Here is a 20,173-nt window from a genome sequence, read left to right as displayed (position 1 = left end):
GAGCATGAACAGGGGAGGCACTCAGCCGTGGGACAGGAGAGCACCATGGAAGTGCCATAAAAGGTTTTTGACACCAGCTGAATGTCATCATCCTGCTACCAGCAATTGCAATTGAGAGAGCACAGTATTAAGTTCAGTGCCTAGACAAACTCAAAGTATTCTCCACTGACATGTAAATGAAGTGTGCTTTGTGGCTCAGCGGCACCTGTGCGGACCTTGCTGTGTTCGAGTGTGGGGACAAAGACTGTTCCATCTGAAGTCCTGTACCTGACCTGGTCTGAGCTGTGCAGAGATGCCTCCACCATCTGACTACAGCCCTTGCCTGAGCGAGCTCCTGAACCTATGTGTTGGGTCAGCCTGTGCACACCTCGAGTAGTTTGAGTAGTGAAGAGGGTGGGTTTGGCCCTTTTTCACCACTTATATTAGCAATGTGCAGGTCATGGAAGATGAATTTTTTTTTCTTTTTTTTTTTTTTTTTTGATCAAACACAAGAAATAAGCAAGTTAACAAGCACAAGTAGTCACAAGAGCTGATACCATCAAACCCTTCATCAAGTTTTTCAGTGTTATTTTTTTCAATACATGTAATAAGGCAGCATACTTTCACCTGGATGCACTGCTGCTTCTCACAGCTTCAATTTACAGTTGCCTAGCGTCTTTTTAAAATCCTGGCTTTTGAATCACACATAAAGCTTGGAGCTTAGAGATTTTCCCTCAAACATCCCGGCCCTTCTTTACTTTTTACTACCTATAGTGAGAGTATTGAAGGAGCACTATATCATGCTCAGTACATTATGCCCATGTTTAGAGTAAAAGTGCAGTAATATGGACACAATTTTGCCTATCCGTTTCTATATGATGGTTTCTTTAACAGCTTGTTAAAGCACTGATGTAATTCAGTTGCATTAAAGGGACTGAAAATGGTTACATTAACAGTTTAATGAATAAAAAATCAAATACCAAAAAAAAGCCCAGCCTCCAGCCAGCTAGATCTGAAATATCAATCCTTGGCTTTAAATGATTCTTCTATTGTTATTCCCTTTCTACATTCAGACCATGTTTGCATTACTGTAGATTTGCACTATTCATCTAGTATAAATCTGCCCTCACTCAGTCCTGGAAAGCTTGTTCCAAAATAGGTGAATTCTCAGACTGAGCAGAGCATTCCTAGCAATTTTTGTATTACCTCCCTGCAGAGAGTGTAAGTCAGGACTTCATCTAAAATGTCCTTTATCACCCTGTTGAATCCCTGCTGTGTTTAGCAGCTGGCACAACTTAAAATAGCCTTCAGACTACACTAAATATTGCTGAATTTCTAGTGTACTTTCTAGTGCTATGTTCCCATAGCACTAGAAGAAATCATTTGGGACACTGAGTCCAGCTTTTCCATAAGCACAAGTCTCCACGTAATACACATCTAGTTCATGGGAGAGCACAGTTCACCCTTCACTTCATCCTGTAACTCAACTGAGACCTGAAATACAAGATGCAGAAGCAGTTTAAAAATGGCAGAAACATTGCAGTAAAAGAAAGGAAGTGATCAAGGCTATGACCTGGCAGAAACTGACAGAGAACTAGTAGTATATAAGGATGTCACAAAGCCACCTTTAACCTTACCTTTGCTCCCCAAGCTGCTCTTAGGCCACAATTCGGCATGAGTCAGGCTCCCCTATGCTGCTTTTGTGCAGTGCCAACTTTATAATCCTTTCTAGAAGTCTAAGGCACTGACAAAAAGATCTGTGGGATTCATTTTAAAGCCAGAGTGCTTTGCAACCATGTAGGAGTTTGTACCATGTGGTTTCTGCTGAATCATGTAACGTTGTACTGGTAAGCTGAAAAATGCATGATAAAATAGGTTGGTTTGATACTGGCCAAAAGCAAGATCTTCCTCACCATGGTGATGTATGCCCAAGTCTTATATCCCTGTCAAGATACCCTCTTCTGAAACACAGGAAATACATAGTTCTAAAATCTTTGACATGACAATAATAACTTAGGAGTGCATTCCTGCAAACTGTACCTATACTTTACCTACTTTCTTGCTATATTTCCACTAAAAGAAACAGCACAGTCATAGTTAATATCTGATTAATTTTTAGGGCCCACTGAGAAAGATTGTGATAGTTTCAGTCATTCTGGTTTCTTTTAATGAATAATTAAATATGTGAATGTGAAATGGATTCAGAAATTATTTTCAGGAGCTTGAATTTTACTTGCCAGCTTTTCTGTTGCTTATTAGTTCGATTGACAATGACATGTTGTTGCTCACCCAATAAACTTCTATGCAATACTGACACAGTGGAAATGTTTTTTTCATTTTTCATTTTTCCCAAGAAAGAAGCGGTGCAAAAGCAATAACAATTTATCTTCTTCAGAAGTCTAGTTGTTTGCAAAAGTCTGGAAAAGTTTATGTCCTCATTTAGCAGTATGCCTACAGCTTTGTGTTGCAGCGGAGCCAAAAGAGGCAAATGGAAAGACATGTTTAAGAGCACTAATAGGAATATGCCCCAAAAAATAGTCTCATCAGGGCACACATAGCTGTTAGAATCAGTGATAACAAGGGAAGGATCTTGAAATTTTCTTCTGTGTGAAATACAGCAACCAGAAGGTCTTGATGAAGGACTTAAAAAAAAACCTGTTAGCAGTATCTGTAACATGCAGGAATCCTGCCCCCGCTTCCATTTCCTTCTCTCCCTCATGTGCTTGCAATATGTTGTAAGGGTGCAAGTGTGAAAAAGAACACATACGGAGTTACTTGTAGGCAGTGCAAAGACACTTGTGGATTTTCTTGGTGTGTATTTATTTTTGATGGCCAAACATCATAATTTGGCCATTTTCTTGGAGTTAATTGGGCAAAAAGGTTTGCATCTGACATGATTTTTTTTTTCCCTGAAATCTTGCAAAGGTATTAGAAGTTATAGTCTCACTTGAGGTGGATCACTGGGACTTAATTTTCTCTGTAATCTGAATATACTTTACACTGAAAGTCCTCTTATACACATACTAATATACCCATATACTGTCACCATTCACTTAAATAAACCTTGTAAAAATCAGTTTTATATAATAATATGGATAATCTCCATATGGATATGGGTTTGTTGACTTTTATAATAAAGCAAAAGGTCTTACACTGCTTTGTTTGCTGGACAGGGAGAGAGTAGTGTGGTAGGGTTTTGTTTGGAGTGTTCTGACAAGTACATATTGTTTCACACGTTGTATGGGCTTGTCTTGTCTTGTGTGTTTGTGCGACTGTGGGATCAGCAGAGACGAGCATCATTTGTCAGGTATCTGTGTTTCATTGGTTCTCATTCACATTGCTGCTGTAATTCCTGCTGTGTTCTACTCTTACAGCTGCTTTGCAGAGCCTTCCACTGCTCTAAGCTTTATGGCCTCATCCCTAAATGTATAAATTCAGAGTATAGGAAATTTGGGTTTTCTGATCTAACAGGAATATGTACTGCAGGAACCGCTGCTACACATAATCCTGCTAAACCCAACTTTGCTAGTGTCTAAAGAGGTGTGTGTGGACAAACAGTAAACTGGGAATGAGAATTCCTCAAGGTCCCCATAACTACATTTGGAAAGTCCATAATGCCTCAGATTTTTGGAGCTGAAAGAAGTCTGTAACTCTACCAGATGAGGCTCCCCATGTGGAAAGCAGATTATCCCCATAACAGCCTATTGCTTGGATATCTGACCATTCCTCTAAATGCAGATCATCCACCAGATGCTGGCCACCTTCTGGGAAGAGACACCAGACTCCACCTGCTGTGTGCTCATTTTCACAGTGCTCAACAGCTCTAGTCCTATGTTCCATATATTTTGTTCAATGCTTCAGGAGTTCAAATTCTGACTCAGGTTGAACTCTGCTATAATAAAATAGCCATGGCCTGGAAGTGTTATGATAATCAATCTTTTAACAAACCAGGTAGAAGAGACAGAAGAGCACAGACGTAGCAAATGCCACTGCACAGTGTGCTCTCCCATTACCTGGAGGCGTTAGGCTGTACAGAAGTATAATGTCAGCAAGCACTTGGTTGATTCAGCTCCTCCTCATCCTCAATACTACCTTGGTAAGAGGTATAATAGAGTTCTAATTTCTGTTCTTTTCAGACTTTGTCGCCATGTGTTTTTGTAAAGTCAAACAAATAGGAAAATTAATGACAGCATGTGAATATACCACAGAATAATGCTACTTAGGGACTGCTGTGCCCTTGTTTCCATTTAACCTTAGTGTTCATCATAGGTTGCAGCCAGCTGCATCTATCACAGTTACTTGGGTTGGGGGAGAACATGCATCATTATTACAGCCACACAGAGAGATACACATTATTTTCCTAAAGCATCATAATCCTCCACTTAACCAAAGAGGGCCTGGGATAGCTGGGAGGAAATGAGACTCAATTTTCCCTCACATCTGCTTCAGCCTTTGGTATAATCAGCACCACATGCACTAGGCAAGGTCACAAACTTTGGCAGTGTTCATCACAACATGCAATTTCCCCATTCTAGTGCCATTAACTGCTCAGCAACCTCTCTTTCTCCATCCCACTGTTTTTAATCTCCTAGAGCACTTCAGAGCAGGATTGGGAGAGCTTGCAGCACAGACCTGTTTCTAAGATCACTGTGACACACTACACTTAGAGAAAGAGTCAGCAGTGAACTAGTACCCCATTTGTTTCAGTGGAATAAGGAAAAGAACATCACAGTGGGATGCAATTTCAAGTTTGCTGGCCAGCACCTGAATCTGGAAAGAGAGTCTGATGGCACCAGCATTACAGGCATTGTAGTGTTTCCTCTGAGTAACATCCTGATAGTTTGTAGGGACCTGTAGCTGACATGTACAGACAATGGAACCAAAAGCATATTTTTTTCCTTTTATTTCTAAAAGGGTAGAGAGTCATTGTTTTTATTGCCCTCTGTTACAAAGCTGGTTATTTGCAGGATGGTGTGGTCAATGATGCACTATTTCTGAAAGCCTTTTTGCTTAACCTGCATTGTTTTATCTGAATCTTTGTTCAAAGCCTGTAGTTTGTTTGAAGCAGAAATGAAAGTAAAGCATACATCACTTGAAATGAGGGTAGGAGGTTCTTGTGAATCTTGCCTTACACTATTTCATATGGTGCTTTTTGTGCTGCAGTTGCTTCCTTTATAAAAGCAAACCTTTCCCAAGCTACCTCCCTGTAGAAACAATGGATTAAATGCACTCCCATTGGCTTTGCTGACCACCTCTCTCCCAGACATTCATTGTACTCTCCTTCCATGGAGAGCCTTTCCTCCCCATCGCACAAGGCAGCACCTCCACACCACCCTGGGTAAAGGTTTGCCGTGCCAAGGGTCAGAGCACCCCAAACATCAGCCACTTGCTTTGAAGTTGCCCCTAGCTCAAACAAGGGGATGTAAAAGTGAGTAGAAGCATTATGAAATAGGCAAGATAGGCCACAGGTGCACAGAAGTAAAAAGATAACCAAGTCCCTGTCTTCCAAGCAGCAACATCAGCTCTAAATAGCTCTGTATGTATCCAGCTGATGAGCTGACAGATACTTCACAGCCCTCTGGCTGAGGATTTGGTTCTTATGCAAACCTATGCCTTCAGATTGCATTCATGCAAGAGGATCTGGGATTTTTATAGAACCAGATGCATCTTTTGGCAGGAGGTGTATAAGCATGTGTGGAGGGGGGCACATTCAAATTCAAATTCTCCTCTCCCTTCTCTTTCTCTGTAAGGGAAATTGTTAAACAGGGAAGACAGTTATGTTCCCAGAACATTGTTTGCTTTTCCTAGTTTCAGAAATGCTACTGTACTTAGCAAATGCTGTGCTGGTCTCCAGCACAGGGGATAAACAGACATCCTGCTCCGGGTTTGCCAACATGTAGAACAAAATGTATTACTGGAGAAAAACTAAGGCCGTTCTGAACTTGCAGGACAATCAGAAGAGTTCATTCACCTTTTTTCCTACCTGACTCAAAACCAAAATGCCTGTTTGGAAAGAATAAGTTAAAAAACTTGCTGGAAACATAAAACCATTTGTTTCAATGAGTGAGAGATAAGATGCAGAAATCCATTCCTCACCTGTAATCCCTACTGTTTTTATGTGCACTGAAAAAGTACTTCTATCAGCATGATGCCAGCCCATCATTTCTTAGATAATGATCAGCATTTTCTCTGTTATGCTCTCCTTTTTAGGCCCTGATTCAGCAAAGCATTCAGGTACATCTTTATCTGTAGGTCCTCTAACAGCCTTCAGTAAAAGCATACAGTTTGAAAGTAAAGTGCTCTGCTAAATTGGGTCTTTCACAGAATGTAAGAGAAAGCTCACACAAGAGCAAAGCAGCTTTGCTTTCCTTCCAGTCACACTTGGTTTATTCACTTGCTCTTGCTGTGTACAGCTGTGGATTGCTGGCACTGTACTTAGATGGAATTTGCAGGATTCACAGCTTCAAAAATGAGATGTGCCAGCCTTTAGAACAAGCTTGTATAAACACAGGAAACCAAAGCCTCCATGTAAACAAAGGGAGGTAATACAGATATTCACACCTGAGCAAACAGACACACTCGTACACGCAGCAGCAATGCTCCAGCAGGTTCTACAGCATTCACTATATCAGCAGACACAGCTCTCATTTCTGCTATTGCTTTTCTCTTGGCTTTGTTATCAGAGAAGCACTGGGGCCAAGACTGCTAGTTTTGCAGCACACTGTAAAATGTATGAAGAGGTCTCAAAAGCTCTGACAGGGTCTCATCTATACTGAGCTAGCTTTATAGTTGTGCTCAGGGAGTGCAGTACGCTACATGGAATTCATACCTTATTTTTTGTTGTCCGTGTACTTTTTGTGCTTTCTATAATTTTTGCCTGTGAGTGTGAATTTGCCAGCTGTCTTGCTGAGATCTTGGAGGGAAGGAGTTGTTGTTTGATTTTTGAGGAGACAATGAAATTTTAAAATATATCCTGTAATTTGAAAGACATGACTTAGAGACTAAACCACTAAGTGATGTATAATCATAGAGATCAGAAGAAGAAAAAAACTTAGCATCACAAAGATTGAACACTTCTGAACTCAGGCACAAAAAAAGCTGCCAGGTATCTCAAGACTTCAGAAGAAGCAGGTTGCTTCATTGTAGTCTTTGTTGTCTCAGTGCCTTCCCTGCCCTGCCACTGCCTACACCAAGAAGCAGCACTACTTTTATTGCTGGTGTAAGATGAGCTAGATAGTACTTCCTGTTCCATTACAGAGTGGCATGTGCTAGTCACCCCAGAGGTGACTTAGTCTTTTGTGGGCTACCCAGGGCCACCTTCAGTACCAAGTAAATATTGATCCTGAACACACAGTCAGAACATGTGGAGCCTTTCATATCTGTCATACTTGGACAGCTGGTGTGGCAGGCTTCTGGATTACCCAGGCTCACTGTCATCTTGGAGCTGGATGGGCTGACCTTTTGTATAGCTACAAATCCCATTTACTGCAGTGAGAGGTAAAAACATTCAACCATAATCACAGTTAGCTCAGACTTGACATACTCTTCTGTATGAGATTCACAAAGATTTAATGTTACTTCAAGAGACTTGCAAAAGTCCCTGAGGGAGTTCATCCACAGGAGTTAGATTCCTTCACGGGATGCATTGAAGTCAGATGGGTGCCTAATTCCCATTAAGGTAAGTCACACAAGTATTTTTATAAGTCCCTCTCGGCACTATTCCCTCTTGGCTTCCCTTCCCTCTTCTTCCCCCTTCAATCTTTTAAATAAAGATAGCACTTAGCATTAAGATGTGTTGCAAGGCTCTTCTCAGTGCCTATAAAGTGCTTTTAAACTCTGGCAGAAGTACCTAAGTGTACAGTGTTCAGTGAAACTGGAAACAGTGGGGATTTTTATGGCGATGATGTGCAAGCTCTGCTCTATCCTATACATTCATCTCAAATTTCCCAGGTGTCAACATCAGAAGGCTAAAAGATGGTGCTAATTCCCCAGGGCTCTCCCTGCCTTTTGGCACTGCAATTAAATCCCCTAAGTCTGATTCCCATTTCATCCATTTCTGCATGACTGAAGCAGGAGATGTGGTTTTAGCAACAACATAATAGGAGACGTTTCAGCTAAAGCTATGTAGCTAAGTCTTAGTTATACTTTGTTATCTTCAAAGAAAAGACAGATAATATACAACCACCTGCATTACAAACAAAAAACACAGAAAGAAAGTAGGGAAGGGTGGAAGCAGACAACTGACAAACCACTAATATGTTAACAGGAGATTAAATGCAATAACAGATTTATTTATCAGACCATTCTGTTAACCTTGAATGCAACATTTCATCATTTATAATTAAGCTTTCCATTTTGTATTAGACCTTAATAGCTAAATTGGCATCTTGCAGACTAGGCCAGGAAATACAAGCAAGCACAGGAGTTCAGGCACAATTCAGCCCTTTCATCAATTCTCCCCAGAAGCTGCGTCAGCCCCCATTTTTCAATGTGGCTGAAGTCTTGTTCCTGTATCCTCTTCTGTCTATGCTGTGCTGGTGAAGGAGACCTCCTCACTCCTCCACCTGCAGGCCACCTTCCCAGAACTGTTCACATGGACCCCTCCCTGGGAGCCTTCCCTACCTCCTTTGTGTCGACTGTATAGGTTTGCTTTGGGATCTGCAAGCTGCAGTGAGTTTATTTCAACTGAGATTGGTTAAGGCATTGTGCAGCTTAACAACCTTCTTTCCTGGCAGGGTGTACAGATGAGTATTTGGTGACAAAAACTAAGCCAACACAGCTGCAGATGAGAGAGAACATGTGGACAAGACTTTGCTCCTCCATCTGAGCTCATTCAGTTGTGTAAGGTAGAGCTGCAGTACTCTTTATGCTCCATCCATTTAGGCAGGAGCAGGGAAAAGGAAAATAAACAGGAGACAGAACGTGAGCCAAAACCTTCCCTTTGCTACCATGCCAAAGAAAGGCTGCAAAAGGGTCTCAGATGTGGTGGTTGTGCGCTCAGATGGGCAGCCTGGGTGCTATAAATATTAGAGTGTGGTACTCAGCTTTAGCACAACCCAGTTGGAAAGGATTTTCCTCCAAGAGCCCCACCAGATCTCAGTGGCTGGAGGTGAGAAATGGACTTGCATGCCATTCCAATTTGGTAGACACAGTTTGATGTCCCAGCTGAGGCTCCTGAAGGGAAATAGGAAAATGAGGGTCTAGCTTGTGAATCATGCCAAGTGCTAGCTGCCTGCCACATTGCCTGCCACATTGCCTGCCTGCATCAAATTTGCATAATTTTGCCCTTTCTCAATAGCAGAAGTGCACGCACCTGGAGGGTTTTGATGACAGAAGTACAAGTGCCTGGGGAATTCTGGCACCACCAGGGTCAGCTGGCAGCTAAGAAGAGGTTCAAAGGCTCTAAATACTGAGCCTCAGGGTCCAAATTCTCTGTCCAGGAACACTGATCATATTGGTTGTTTCATTTCAATGATTGGACAAATATTACTTCCATAACCTGAAAGTTGCTTTTGCACTTTGAGGAACCCTCTTTTTTCCTCAAATGTCACTAATCCATTAAAAATCCCACATAATAGCCACTCTTACTCCCATTATCCCATTCTTTCTGACGTGCTCACCCTTTTAAAAGGGGACAAATTAATAAAGCTTGTTCTTAAAACTCTGCCAATTACATAAGTGGCAACTGTTATCAGCTGTGTTTGGGAGATAAAAAGGAATCAAGTTACCTAATGCCAGGGCAGATACTATGTAAAATTGGTGTGTTTCAACAAATGATTCTATCCAACAAACTAGGTCACTCCATGACCGTCTTCCATGAGATTGTGGCAGGTTTCATAAGGTAGGGAAGGAAGAAAGTACAATTTGCTAATCAGAAACAGATTCCATTCTCCTCCTCTTGAAGTCCGTGTAAGAAATCCTATGAAATTGAGTAGGCATAAGAAAAAGGCAAAATCCAATGAGTAATAAAAAATTATTTTCTGGCCAGTAAGAGGTTTTTATTAAAATATTACTGAGTAGTAAAAAACAAACTTGAAAGCTACAGAACAGCACTTGACATGAATGTCTTTTTAAAAATAAACAAACATGTTTGATTATTTGTAATCCAGTATAATCCACTGTGTAACATTAAATATTTTAAGAGAATTTTTCTTCCATTTGTTCTCAGCATGATTGGCCTGAAGCCAAAATCTTGTTATTTTTAAAGGCAACACTCCACTAAGGGTTTTGAATTTCTTTCATGTTGGCTCTTTTTATGACATTTTGAAATTGATTGTGCATAGCAAATTCATCAGAGGGGAAAAAAACCCAAAAGCCACAAACAAACTATGGCAGCATATTTCTCTAATGTAGGTAAACTCCTAGTCTTGTTTCCCAGGTTTCTGCAGCGGGAGAGACTTTACAAATAGTTCTTAGGATAAATAAACCTGTAAGTATGGAAGAATGGTTAAAATCCTTCTTCCACAAAGCCAAAATATAACCAGTTCCTCCCTGTGCCACTACCAGAGAAGGAGAAGCAGGTGGGTTTCTGAGAACCCTTCAGAGCTGAGAGTGCCAGTGGTGAAAGAGTTTGCCTAAGCCTCAGCCAGATGTAGAGGTCTGGGGAGAGTACAGCTTTGCTATGGACTGAAACCAGGGCCTAGTTCATTTAATACAGTTTTGAATGCACTGTTTAATGGCATTTTGGTGCCAAAAGATCGAGTAAATCAGTCTCTGCAAGAAACTGGATTCTGCAGTAGAAGGCAACAGAGCAATTTTTCTCTGATTGTGTTTCAGTCCCTGGCAGAAAGCGTGCTTTTGCTCTGTCCTGGATGTACACCTAGCAGATCAAGTTCGCTATGACTGCTCTGTTGCTCCTGGTCACAAGTATTTTGCACCCCTACCACATCCTCCTTCTCACGACAGCCTCTTCTGTCTGCCATTCTCAATGTCTGCACAATTCAGGTCTTGAATTTAAACATCCAGAATTAACCATGCCCCATTTGAAAGTCTGGGGCCAAGCCCCAATGTGTAGTAGTTTGGCTTTCCACTCAAGAGGTGTTTTGTCTCAAACAATGAAAACATATTGTACATTCAGATTAGCTTTCATTGCATTTGAGACCAGCTAGCAGGCTAGGACACAGGTTATATTTCCAAATATTGTTTGGCAAACATCAGACTAGAAACATACTTTCCTAAAAGAAAATGGAATTTCTCCAACATTAACCTGTCTCCAAGAGCTGAGACTTTAATTAAAATAACAATTACTGCAAGACTTGTAATGAAATTGCTAGTCTGATCATCTCGCATTCCTGCCCTACTCAGGCTTCTAAGGTGACATCCCTTTCTTCCTAAAACTTTCTGCAATGTAAAAAATGACCTGCATGAGCAGTCCAATTCTCTTGTAAGGTATTTGTATAGGCCTATAACCTCTTTCAGGGATTTCTTCTTCATTTGTATTCATTCACAACCAGCAGAGAGAATGAAAAGTGTGGCAGGGAGAAACTCATTCCAGCAGTTCTGCAGCACCCTGCAGCTTAGCAAAGGTAATTTGTGTAGTTACAGCTCTGCTTTTATTGAACACATCTGCAGCAGTCATTGGATTGGGATGTTTCCTTTATGCCTCCTTGAGAGCTAGTACATGTCCTGGGTGGAAGGCTGAATTTGAGAAATGTTCATATAGCCTGTGACCAGCTATGAGAATACAAAAGTCAGATTACTTTGATCCTATTAAACCACAGAGATACTATAACACCCACGTATACACACACAAAAAAAGAGAAACAATAGAAAGGACTCATGGGTAAACAGCTATTTATTTGTTATGATCTCACCCTAAAGATTTTCGCGTTAAGGCTTAATGTGATTCGGAACAGAGGTGAGCTGGGGCATGGGGCATGAGATCAAGCCTATAAATAACAGTAAGCACAAAAAACAGTTTAAAATTTTGTTCAGATCTTTTTTCCTTGTCTAAAATAGAATTTATGGATTTTTCCCTTCTACTATTAGGATGAAAAGAAAGTAGGATAAAACAGCCTTAAAATGCAATTAGAAGCAATTCAGGATAAAAAGCTAATCATGACTAAACAAGTGCAGCTGCAGACAAAAGGTGGAAGAGGACTGACCCACAGCCACAAGGTTGATTTTACTCAGCCAAGCAGATTCGGAATAGGGTTAGATACCTGGGGTGGTGTCCCCTCAGAGTGGGTGAAAGAGATGCAATGGAAGCACTCATTCCCTTTTAAACCCAGAAGGAAATTCTGTTTGACTAAACCAAAATTGTCTGCCATTCCTTTCCCGTCCCTCCCAGACTCTGAAATGTTCAGAAGCAAAATAGTGACCCATTCTACTTCTGATTTTCTTCCTGAAGTTTTGCATTTTAGTATAATTCCTGCTACACCTAGCACTATAAGTATTATGTTCACATATATCCAAGGAAAGAAAAAGACATCTAAAAAGTGTAAATTCCACACTACACTACATAGAAGTCTGTCAAAAGTTTGCACAATAGACCAGCTGACAATTAATCTTCCTTTCACCCCCAACCACAAGCTGTGCTTACATCCCTCCACGTCAGAAAAAGCACATTCATCCATTATCTGTCTCTTTCCCATCTCACTCACTAAACAGCTGTAATAAAAAAATCCCGCCTTATAAATTACTTCAGAATACAAAGGGAAATCTCTCCATTTTGTAACAGCTTGGCTAATTTAAAATGGAATGAGGATTCTTTTTCCCTCATGTTTTATGCGAGCATATGCTTTCTAGGACATCATACCTTGTTATCAATTTACAGCAAGTATTCATCCAGATTACTACAGGGTCCTCTAGCAAATGCAGAAACAAATTGACATTAAGAAGCCACACATTTTCTGTAGGGAGTCACCTTCTGCAAACCTTGCCTGCCCATAAGTATGCATAAAAATGCAGCTTCTGGGAAAAAAAAAGATTGAATTCTTATCTTGGGGGAATGGAAGAGGGAAGTTGTGCTATTAATAAATCCAAATGTTGGGCTTAAAAAATTATGCAGAGTTTAAGAAGGAATGATATATTGTACTCTCCCATTTGAGAAGGAATGGCAAGGCAGGCCAGACATTGCCATTTTTTCCTTGAAGACAACTCATTTTCTTTCATATGCTTATTCAGGACTCAAGTCTTGAGTGCCTTTTAAGTGGGAGTCCCCACAGGAACTGCATCCTGGCCCTTTTCCCACCATGTCAGTTCAATGGGTTTGCAACTCCACTGAATGTTCACTGAACACTGAACTTATGTATCAGCCTTTCCACTGAAGTGAAAGGCTCTCTTTCCCCGTTTAGCTTTCAAGAGCAGTAGGCATGTTATTTTTTTCTTTTTTATGACTGAGGAAACCAACTTGTCTGTCACACCTTTTGCTGCAATTGGATATGAATAGGGACCCAGCCATCACTCACAGATTCCTTGTATTTACCAGAGGGTCTGTTTAAGGAGCTGATACAGGAACTTTTAGAAGCCCCAGACACCATCAGGAAGGACATGTTCCCTCAGACTGCATTGCACAGGAACTGAATTTCAGCAGCTCTGCTCACATACTTTATCAGCCATGGGTGCATGTCCAAGGATGGTCTTGGATTCGGTGAGGTGGAGGCTAAACTGCAAAACCCAGGCTGGTGTGGTGACTACAGAGCTCTTCAGGACAGTCTAGGCTTTGTCAGAGGCCACTTCAGGCCTCAGAGCATGGCAGAAAGCAAGGCTGCCTAAAGTCACCCTCATCCACATTTCCCTCAGGCATCCATATGGGCTACACCTCTGAGATGTGGCTCTGAATTTCAGTCAGCCTTGACTAATGAATTGACACTGTCTGTTTTGGCATGGGCCTTGTCCCTGCACTGCAAAACTGCTGAGAATAGGGGCTGCTTCAAGAGCAAAAATTATCTTGTGACCAAGAGAGCAATCACAGCCCTCGTGACACACACAGTGCCCTTCCTTCAATGCTGCTCCGAGAGAATGGCACAGGGGAGGGACACCCACTCAAATCACTTGCTGGGCTGGAACCCAACCCCTGCATTGACGGTCGGTCGGCATGTCAGAGTGCTGCTGGCATGAGATTAATATAAATGCATGAAAAGGTACATCTGAGGGGTGTGCCCTGAGTCTTCCTTGTCTGGCTGCATCCCAGGATCACAGCTGGATAACCAGCTGTGTCCCAGCTCTGAAGCGCTGCCAAGCTGGAAGCCTCTTTGCTGCCACTCCTCTTTCTCCTTGCTGCTACTTATAATTTTCCCTTTTCCCACACTTCTGCTACATAAAAATTGCCTATCTGACACAGAGTATTACAGTCAAATTCTCATTATAGGCACAGGAGGACCCACCTTTTATGCAGAGCTGACAATTAGAGTTTATTGTTATTCTAATTATTATTTCAATAGTAAAACCAACATTAATCAGTTATTCCAAGTCCAGCTACAATGATGCTAATATTTATAGTTCTTATTAACTAATTATTGCTAATTCCCATTAACAGTACAACCCAATTTGTTAGTCACCAACTTCCTTGTATATACCTCCTTTTGTTATATCACACTCACCTTTCTTAAGAGTAGAAACAGCAAATAATTAGCACCTTAAAATCTTCACTGGGAGGAATATCTTTAGTTATGTGGTAGGTTGGGTTTTTTACACGGTCTGTTTATACCATTTTTTTAATTGGTGCCCAACTTTAGTTACCAGTTACTCACTTAAGAGGTGTTGGAACAACATGCATGCTATAATTTCTCTAGGGTAAAACCATGAAATTTTACAGAGTGAAGATAACACCAAAAATAAGTTAGATATTCATCATTTGTTGGACAATTGCTGATTCAGCCAAAACAAGCTAATGTAAGCTAAGGATCAGGTAAAACCTGAAGTGGCCTGTGTTAAGATAAAACAAAATCTGCAATTTTTTGGTAGCAATGGTAATCTTATTTCCTGAGGTGCAGGGCTATAAAAGCTGTGCTTGCTCTGGCACTGCTGATGCAGTCCTGTACATGCCAATTACATCAGTGCTTATGTCAGTAAAACTCTTCTTACCTGTTCTTTTTCCAGCTACAGCCAAATAAACTTCAGCAAAAGTGTTCCATGTTATTCCCCCAAACACCTGAGGTTTTCATTGAAGCTGTTCACATCTGATAGAGTCACACTTCCATTTTGAGGAACAGTGACTTGTGGTTTTAAACCTCCATCCTCTTCTGGATACTAACATCAAGGAATCACTTGAGCTATTCAGCACTGAAATTAAAGTTCATTTCCTACTGACAATAGTAGGATTACAATAGCCATTATCAGTTTAGGTAGTAGGGTATAGCACACAGGTACAGGCTTAAGTATATATATTTAAATACATATATATATACACATGTAAGCTCAACACTTGGAATATGGTACTATGTGACAATGTATCACATTTCTTACAAACTTCAGGCATAGATAAGCAGAAGGGAATGAACATCTAAAACCATAAATCTTAGACAGAAGTAGATTGAATCTTGTTTTTCCAAAGACAGACTGAATCTTGTGTAATCCCTACTGCTTTACAAGTGTCCATACTTGGAAAACAGTCGTATTACCACCTACAAGTTAAAACAGGTTGCAGTAAATCAGAAGAAAGGGGTATTGATTAGTTATCATGAGAAGGGAGACAAGGCAGATAATTCAGGGGAAGAACTCCCCTCACATTACCTGTATGTACCCAACACCTGTGTGGTGGCTAATTTGGGAGTTTGGCTAAGTTTTAAATAGGAGAAAGAATCTAATTTCTGGTTTAAAACAGAAAAATCATGGATTTTTTTATGCAACTGAAGAAAAAACATTTTGTCACAAGGCAATTCAATAGATAATGCATAGATAGAGCTAATAAACTGCTGGTGTAACCTCAATTTTGTTTTTAAACTTGTCTTCAATCCAGCAGGCAAGAAACATCATAAAACTGTAAATGTCTTACAGCTTCTTTAAGAAGAGATCATTAAAAACAAAGTTGTCAAGACTTATGTAGAAAAGCATTAAATCTTACAGAGTAATGAAAAAGAAACATGTATGTATTTCTGAGTATATCCATGTTCAGTTTATGATAACTTCTCAGATTTTTTTGGTGTCCATATAGTCTTCTGTTTCTGCATTAGGTCTAAAATGTTAGGGTATAAGAGGCTTAAATGCCATTGACTTGATTGCAGTACGAGTTAGGTTTTTTAGTGCTTTTAAAGGTCTGGTCTTTACATTGACTTTCTATGTTCAGAAATGGTAGCTTTACAATTCTCACAGAACTACACTGAGAATAAATACAGCAAAGATTATTAAGTGATCAAACTCCTTGTTAATAGAGACTATGTGGGTGCCTTAGGTGAATAAACACTCATGTTCGCAGGACATTTTGACAATTTTTGGCTTACATCAGTTTGCCCATAACTAGAGGTGAGATGGAAACAAGAAAGCAGAAACTGGGAGGACCTTAGGATCAAAGCTAAGTGACCTTGACAGGAAGAAGACTTTTACCTCTCCAGAAGGAAGCAGCCCAAGCTAATGACAGTCAAAATGCACTAAAAGTGCATGTAATATTTAAGATACTGAGGTGGAGCATGTTATGAGTGCAAATAAGTCCAATTTTTAGGAATGATTGAGATTTAATTCATTGCATTCTTTGTTGCAAAAGCATGGATTTCTCTGGATATAGTGAGCAAGCATTTGGTCACTTCAAGTTGTATTTAAGTTCTAGTCATTTAAGCTCCTGTCATAAAAACCAGGTAACAGAAATTTTGCCAGTAACAAAAATTGAAAGAAGCAATAGGAGAACTAAGAAACATTTTTAAAAAAATTAAGAGTGACTTGCTGACTCTACTGACACAAAATTCTTAACAGTTTCAACAAGACTGAGGCTGATTGTTCCTGTTCACTGCTTTCTGTAAGAATGTCAGAGAAGTTTAGATATGGCTCAAGAAAATTCTTAAGACACATGAAGTCTTTCCATTAGTGGAAGAATAGATGATTTACCCCTCTCTGATGTGAAGGAAAGCATCAGAGATTATATTGGCACCTCAGGTGGTCACGTTTCTTTTCTTACTGGAACTCATTTTCTTAAGCATTAACTGCTCAGGGGAACGCCTTATGAAAAGGATTTTCTGGAACAAAAGTAAGTCTATCTCGTCCAGATGAGTATCTCACCGGCTGTTTTTTTAAACAGGGACATCTGTTTACAAGCATAAAAGCTAAAATTATACAGAAATTATTTCTTTTAATTCTGCTCCTCCCAGACTACTTCTCCAGTGGTTTTGATCTTGGCTATCAATCCTGGCAAGTCCATGGAATTAATTCAGAATCAAAACCAAATACTCCAGTGAGCAAAGGCCAATTTTGCTGTATTCATTGGCTTGCACAGAGCAATGTTCTACTGAATCCTGGACTGAGAACAACCACTTGAATCATATGTTCTGTATTTTTAGGATTAGCTCCTTCATTTGTCTAAAACATAAAAGCAGAGTTGTCCCAGAAGCTTCTAATCCCCAATTTGCTGTATATGATGATCACATAGTTATTTAGCATTAACAATATAGTTAAGAGTTGCAGGATGGCTCCAGTTCCCTTACATGGAAAACAATAGAAAAGAGTCTGTCTGGAACAGATTTTAAAAATAAAGCACCATATTCAAGTCTCCATTACACAAGGGGAAGATTTCAGTAATTCCATTATAGACTCCACTTGCAAAAAAACCAAACTCTCTGTATCCCAAAGAGATTCCACATATAATTACAAAGAATTTAGTGATACCGGAAAAACCAATTGTTCTAAGTCGGATTGCAGTCTTTCCTGATGTTCTTTTTTTTCCATTCCTAAGAAGAAACATTTTAACAGGGATTTGATCACATACATTATATTGGTTTCAATGCCCAGAGAAAGCTCCTCACCAGAGAAGTATGCTGTAACAAAACAAGTAAAAGGGTTAGCCACCTGTATAGTATTTGCTTTTCCCAATATATATATGTAGAGCTGTATGAACCAAGAGAAAAAGAAAATTGTGCCATTCAAATTTCCTCAGTATTTCTAATTAAGCAACTCATTAAGGTTTTTCAAAGAAATATTGATGTAAGTGGCATTATTAAATACTTCAGAAGCTATTCAGTCACAAGTAACATTATTCTTTTATACATTTTCATATTCTGAGAAACATAAAATTACTAGGAAAAATATATTAAAAGACTCTTCTCAAAGAAGAAAGCCACCTCTCAGATTAGTGATTTGAAAAGCAAGTATGCATGTTTCCTATTCAAGAAACTTCAAGACTTTCAGAAACATCACTCACTGTTCACAAAACCTCAATTAAATAATGAGTCATCATGGCTGGAAATATACACTGAAGTGGTAAAGTTTATTGCCTCACCTGAAGTCACAGGTTGAGTGTAGCTGCTTCTGCCATGTACTTGAACAATGAATAAATATCATCCCTTCTGGAAACAGAATGTGCTACTTGTCAAATTGCTAGAACATCCCTGCCAGCATAGCATGGTATTTATTCACCCTGAATGAACCACAGCCATGCCTTATTCCCATTTTAATACTCATTATTCAGTCCTAATAACTCTGAAGTCACTCAGAAATGGTCAGTCCCCCTCGCTGCCGCAGCTGCTTCTTCATGCTAGTCCTCCTGGTCTGTCGTGGGTATCGACACCCTCTGCCATCCAATCTAGCCCTGCTTGAGAAGATCTCCTAGATCCTTAACAAGATCACAAGTAGGATCAAAAGATATAAGAAGGGAGACCAGCCCATCTTCATTAGCTCTCCTCTCTTTTGCTACAGCTTCTTAAGCTGTGTAATTAATAAGGGTAACACTAGGAAGCTTTTAAAGAATCTATAGTGTTTTAGTGTAGCCAGTTACTATCATGATCAAAGAAATAACAGACCTTTTCATCAAAAAAGAGGCATGACCTCCTAATCTACGGTTCTTTTAATAGCACATTCATAATGAAATCAGTCTTAATGGGCATCTCTGCATTTTCTAGTTGACTTCTCCCATTGGAGCATATTTGCACAAATGGAGTTTGTTTGCCCACAATGAGCTGAGCATTGCAGGCATTTCTGATTTGGTAGCACTCTGCACCCATTTCACATTGGTAAATGGCCATGAAAGTCTATGAGAGATAAGAAAGCTCCTGACAATCAAATGCAAAGTCAAAGTTTAGCTATTTCTATCATGCCCAGGTTTCAGTACCTCATGTCCCACCTCGTTTGTTTTCACCTAACTTCAGAGAGATAAATTAGCATATGTTTCTGTCAGGATGTCAGGAAGAATGAAATGAGCACTGAGCCTCTAGCAGAGAGGAAGATGCAAGCAGCAGCTGGTGAATAGAAAACTGCTTGAGAAAGACAACTGCTTTGCTCTACCACAGATGAAATGGGGCACACTGGGAGCAGGGGTAGTGTTCCCTGTAGCAGGGAACAGTGAAAAGTAGGCAGAAAAGATTAGGGTCACTAAAAGAAAAAAAAAAAAAAATAAAAGGGACAGCAGCCATCCTATTTGGCATTGTGGCCATCCTAGAAATGTGAAGTTACAGACAGTTGTAAATAAAAAATATAAAAGAGCAATCTCCTTTGTGCATAGGAAAAGTGCATAAATTCTAAAATGCCTAAATTAGAATTGTGAGAACTCTGCTTACCTGTTTGCCCTCACTTGCTAAAATGATTCTGTTGTTAGAGTATCTGGGTTTCTTTTGAAGGGAATAAATCAGGATTTTAACAATTAATATCATATTTCACAACAATATATACTCTGCTCAAAACATCCCTGTCAAAGAATTTTCTTTTACTTGTGTCTGTTACTGAGCTGCCTAATTGCTGCTGTCAAAAATAGTCGGTCTTTGATGAGAAGATATGCCTGTGCCTATTGAAAAAGACACCGTACCTCCTCCTTTCTTTTATTCCTGGCTATGCGTGTGGCAGTATAGCCTCTGCCTTCATTATCACACTACAATACTTCAGGGAGAACTGCAATGCCACTAAAGCATCTGCAAGCCCAGATTTTTCTCCTGTGTGTGGAGAGTATCGCTGACACTTTGGCTTTGAGTAATTGCTGATCAGCGCAGCAAGGATCTGTTGCCTGTGGTTCCGTCTTATTTATGGGAGTTTGTGGATAATTTTCCTCAGATGGCATGAGAGTAGATACCTAATAAATGGTAGCCTGAGTGTGCGTGGAATAAAGCAAAACAGGGCATCT

The 20,173-nt window shown here is 40.0% G+C and overlaps 1 protein-coding gene across 1 annotated transcript in view; it reads left to right on the top strand.

Annotated features, from left to right (window-relative positions):
- Positions 1-20,173, top strand: part of CDH6 (cadherin 6) — a 98,242-nt gene that overhangs the window by 23,111 nt on the left and 54,958 nt on the right. The gene's annotated exons all lie outside the window — the stretch shown is intronic.

Source organism: Vidua chalybeata, chromosome 1 (assembly GCF_026979565.1).
Source record: "Vidua chalybeata isolate OUT-0048 chromosome 1, bVidCha1 merged haplotype, whole genome shotgun sequence".
Taxonomy (NCBI): Eukaryota; Metazoa; Chordata; class Aves; order Passeriformes; family Viduidae; genus Vidua; species Vidua chalybeata.
Note: the sequence above shows the minus strand (reverse complement) of the source record. Positions and strands in the feature narration are given on the sequence as shown.